Raw genomic sequence first — 5,436 nt, forward strand, 5'->3', positions numbered from 1 at the left:
GAAAGATTGTATCCCTACCATGAGGAGAGATCACTATGATCTAATAGACACAAACTTCTATGTGTTTCTAGGGTCAGCAAGGCAAGAAGAGGTGGTCACTCCTTTTCCTTCCTAACCACCAAACTCTGGAACTCTTTGCCTTTGACGCTTTGCCGCCACCGAATCAGTTTTCCATAAACTTCTGAAGACCTACCTGTTTGATATAGAGGCCTCCTGTTCTGGGTTTGATCAATTGCTTGTTTTACTTTAAAGCCGCTAGCACTGGGATGCCTCTTCGGCTGCGGCCGTGCGCTTTTTAAATTCTATTGTATGTATGTCATTTATGTTATACTCCTTGTTCCTTCTAGCACTGTGGCTCTGGCTGGTGATAATTATTACCCAATCGCTTAAGGAAAGTTGTCTGGCTCCGGCATAAAAATCATTCTTTGGGATAAAGGGAGCACAGATCAGAAAATTGCTGTGTTTCCATGAGAGCATATTGTGCCACACTGCGAGAACCATGTCTGCTAAGGGCAGAGGACATCACCAGCATTAATTGTGTGACAAAATACAAAATACAGACAGGCTCTTAATAATAATTAAAAGGCAATTGTTAGTAGAATAGTGCTCTGCCTTTTGGATTCTGATAGTACCTCAACATTCAAGCAGGGTACTTTCTTCAATTCTAATATTGTATTTTTCTAAAAATCTCTTAAGACTCTTGGAGCAAAGGTGTTGATTTTAATGCTGATTATTCTGGAATTGGGATCACTATTAGTGATAGTCCTAAAAACGGCAAAATGGACTTTCAGTAGGAGCATATAAACTCAGTACCTATGGCACTGGCCAAAGTTCATGAGGTATCCTCAATCTGCCTGGCATTCAACAAAGGCGAAGTTAAACCTCTGCTGCTAAGAAGGCTTTCCTGCTGTAGGATGTCCAGTGGGCAGGTTATCCACAACAGAAATTCCTGTGGCATCGCTCAATGGAGGCCTGCATCCTTTCCACAGGATCACGGTATGGAGAGGAAGGCAGGAGAAGACATGCAGTGTGGAAGGACAGCTCGCCAAATAGGCTGTGTGGAATGCGGATGGGGCAGACCTGGACTTAAGGTGCTCGGAACCCACTGCCTCTCATGGTGTCGGCAGTCGTTTCATGTTGTCAAAGAGTGCTAAAGCTGCCTATCTCTATATTCTAAAACTTCACAGGATTAGCTAAGCATCAGGTTCGGAAAATTTTGTAAAATATATTGGGAATATGCAAGTCAACTGTCTTCAGTACTTCATATACCACTGGTTTTCTGTCCCACGGAGATTCCTTAGAAATTCTGAATTTCTAGGGGAAACCTAAATCCATGGCCAATTTGTCTACCTAGAGAACCTTATTGCTCCTCATCAAAGAACTGGGGTTTGGGTTAAGTTAACCAGGAAATGAAATATTTCGGATATAATCACATCACTGGTTGTACACTCTCTTTTCTTCCAGAAATCTTACGGAATATATGTGACAATATATAATTTCCTAATCATAAACTGTGTACCACGCTTCAAGTTTTTATTTTGAAGGTGTGGCATAGAATACTACACAGGGAAATGCTCTGCATGCAGGGAAATAGACGGCATTGCTTAAACATGTCTCATTTATTCCATACTCATTATTCATTTTACCACATCACGATTGCGTCAGTTTCATGATGAATACTGCCCCATCAGTCATGGGTGGGGCTCTGCTTCGGGTATATAATCACCTTTTTGGGATAGAGCAAGCACAGATCAGAGAATTACTACTCCAGTTTTCCTTTTACATCAGATCGTGCCCCACACAGCCTGAAAGAACCATGTCTGCCAAGGGCGGAGGACACCACCAGCAGCACCAGCAAAAGCCCCAGTGCCCGGAGCCGAGCAAGCCAGAACCCTGCCAGGAACGTAAGTGATGCCAAGCAACAGCACTTAAGTAATCCTTGTTTATGTATAAATGATTCATCCCAGTGAAATAGGTAACAGAACCTTTTTCTTTAAAAAAAAATGTAAAATACTTGCAAAGTGTTATAATGCTACTCGACTAAAAATATTTAATTGATACTCAGAGTTTTTCATCCGATAACACCACACCAGTGACGTAAGCATGCCTTGTATGAAATACGTTGATGCATTGAAAGAGGATCTGTCTCAGAATGTACAGTCAGGTCAGAGGGGATCCACATATACAGCTCGAGGTATAGCTCTACAACATGGGCTGTTTGATAAATCTTGCTCAGCAGCGCACGGTAGCAACAAAAAGGAGTTCTTTCTGATAAATAAAGGGAGGATTTTTAGGGGGAGGGATCTGACAGCAATCAACAGCGGAATTCAAACTTCCATGGGAATGTTATATTGTGTGAGAGCAAAGACAGAGCTGTGGACAATGTACTGTGGGGCTTATTTATGAGTCCTTGCGTCACTTTTGCGCCGCTGGTGCGTCACCTTTTGTGACGCACCAGCGGCGTAAAAAGTGAGCCTTGTTGCACCATATTTACAAAATGACGCATCTACCTAGAGTCAATTTGTAAACCCCTGCGCCAACTTATACCTGTGCCAGGAATAATGTATGCAGAGGGGGCGTTCCGCCGCAAGAAAGGGTCGTAGAAGTGACACAGTGCAATCTATAAGATTTCACTGTGCCACTTCTAGGACGCAAATGCATCAATATATTACGCCTGCCAAGACTGACGCAGGCACATTTCACATGAGACAAGCTGGTTGACTAAGAAAGCCTTAGCAAAAGGAATAGCTATATTCAGAATCTAGGTGAAAAATGCATAACTTCAATTTGATATATTTAGTTTGAGACAGTTAACTAGCAAAGATGGGTCTGAAATTGAAAAATATATCTGTATTTTTCAACACGTTGGAAAACCATTTGGGGTACATTTCCAGTTTGGAAGATGGGCCACGCAACTGCCCATGATGTGGCAGCTAGCCCAGCACCAGCCTGCCCACTAGGTGACTGGCACTTACCATATGGGCGAGGATATTCCACTGCATGTGATTTCATAAGTAGGTTGTGAGAACTGTTGGCAAACTTTGAGTTCCGTGGAGCCTGATCAGTATATTTTCTTATTGACATTAAAAAAAAACCTGAACCATTTTTTGTTTCACTTATTAAATGGAAATATTCCCAAATGTTTGCCTGTTTCCCTGTATCTAAACACATACAGTGAGACTCATTTCTTCTTTCCTGTGCAAACTGAAATTATTCTAAAGGGGCCTTCTGCAAAATATTGAGCCACCAACCATGGATTTATTTATTCTTCGATTTCTTAGCTGTGCAATCATCCACTGACTGCGTCTTTGAACTTCATAAAAAGTAAAGATTCCCTCAGTGATTTAGAGGAGGATAATGAAAGCTACTGACCGGAATCACTGGATCTAGGGGAGCCCCACTTATATGTTTAGTTTTAACCCAGAGATTTTGAGATTTCCATGGAGAAAAATGAGGTGTTGCAGAGAGTAGGATCTGAAATCACTGTTTCCCCTGTTATTCCTCATTCCTAAGGAGATCCTCTGGCTCCCACTTGTAATCCCCACGACCTCTTTTCCCAGAAAGCTCTATGCCCCTGTTATTGGTAGTTCTAGGCGCTAGTGTTACTGAGCTCAACAAAGGGGGACTTCTAATAAAGCCCACAAAAGATGAGGCAATTCTACGAAACAGAAGCTAAGTTTGAAGGTTATTTTGAAACAAACAGAGATGTTCTATTTCAATTTGACCTCATTTTATAAATTGACTTTACTTTATTTTTTTCAGCCTGTAAACCGGTTCAACAATGCCAGGACCATGCAGTTCAGCAATGCCAGGACCAGGCACCAAAGTGTCCTGAACCAGGTATGGATGATGCACCACAACTATTGCTCAGATATACTGTCATTGCAATGTAAAGTAAATACAGGATCTGCATAGTACATTCACCTGTTTAAGGACCACACCTCTGGTATCTTTTATATGTCGCAATATCAACATGGGCTACTGTTTTCAAAATGTAAACTGAAATTATAGAAATGATAAAATTATCCTTTTCACACATAGAGGTTCTATTTGTTATGATATGTAATACAAAACAAACAATAAAGAGAGATAGTGCATTGGTAAGTTCATGCCAAAGTATTTTTGCATATTAAACCATCTGTCAGGAATGATGCTTTGCTTTTCATTCTCCATGCAAATAGTTTTTTACCAGCTGGAGCTCCCCTGTACAGGAATGAAAAGTCATGTTTTCATTAACTTGGTACTATATCTAGCTGGCGCTATAAGGCTTCGCCTTCTGCCTTAACTAGCCCAATGGAAGTATCAGCTATGCTCACTGTTCGAACCAAAATATATGCAAATATATGCAAATGAACATTTAGGAAGATTTCATATGTATTAATCACATACCCTTCCTTTCCAGTGGAACCTTGCAACCCATGCCCACCCGAGCCCTGCCAGGACCAGCAGAAGCCATCCCACCAGGGTGGATGCAAGAAGTGATGTTCACAGCATCCAGAGGCAACATCCTCAGCCAACTATGCTTAGCTCAAGAATGAGGGCGTTCGGATATGGAATGAAAACATGTTAGAGTGCTTAATCATATGCTATTCAGACCAGTGTCTCGGTGACCAAACGCTTATTTAAAGTATTTAACATGAATATTGTATGGAATTTTGTTGCATATACCAACATTAAAATAAATTGATTAACTAAACTGCCTCATGCTGTCCTTTGTCTTGTCCTAGCTAATTGCTTTGAAAACGAACCAGTGTAGTTAATAGATCGCATTACTTCTGATTAAGTAATTCTACGCAGAAATTTAAAGCATGTTTTGCATTTAATGTATGGATGAGAAATAGCAAATATTTGGAACGAGTTTCAAGGAAAATTGAAGCTGAAGTTACAGATGTGAATATCAATAGAGACCTAGGAAGCATGGGAGGAGGCACAACCAGATGTAAAGCTAAAAAGTTGACACCTTACAATATCCAATATTTAGGTGCCTTAAAATCCCCATTACATGATTTTCCCTTTTTCATGCTTTATTCAGATTATTTTTAACATGACTTTTTTCCTCTAATGAGTTTCAGAATGGCATTTACGTTATTTCCAAATACTTGGTTACATTTTTGGGTTGTTTTCCTATCATTGGAACCCGTCGCACTGTCCTTGTACTAAAGAAGCTGTTCCCCTCTGCATTTTCATGGAGGACTGAAAATATCGCCAGAAGGAACAAGCATTGGCAAAGCCAATAGTTCATATGTTTTAGCAATGTTGTACACCAGAGTGTCTGCTGTTCAGCATGGCTAAAAGTTAGTGGAGTGAAGGAGAGTGGTGTGAAGTGGGGTGTCATATTGTGGATTAGAGTGCAGTTTTATGGAGTGGCTTAGAGTGGCGAGGAGTGGCGTACAGTAGAGTTGATTGGCGTGGAGAGAAGAGGAGTGAAGTGAAGTG

General features: G+C 40.9%; 1 long non-coding RNA gene across 1 annotated transcript; it reads left to right on the forward strand.

Annotated features, from left to right (window-relative positions):
* Window positions 1-1,729: 1,729 nt before the first annotated feature.
* Window positions 1,730-4,696, forward strand: LOC146867761 (uncharacterized). Its single transcript, XR_014962192.1, has 3 exons — window positions 1,730-1,904; window positions 3,763-3,840; window positions 4,403-4,696. It is a non-coding gene; the product is annotated as an uncharacterized LOC146867761 (long non-coding RNA).
* The last annotated feature ends 740 nt before the right edge of the window (window positions 4,697-5,436 follow it).

This window comes from Triturus cristatus, chromosome 1_2 (assembly GCF_964204655.1).
Source record: "Triturus cristatus chromosome 1_2, aTriCri1.1, whole genome shotgun sequence".
Classification (NCBI taxonomy): Eukaryota; Metazoa; Chordata; class Amphibia; order Caudata; family Salamandridae; genus Triturus; species Triturus cristatus.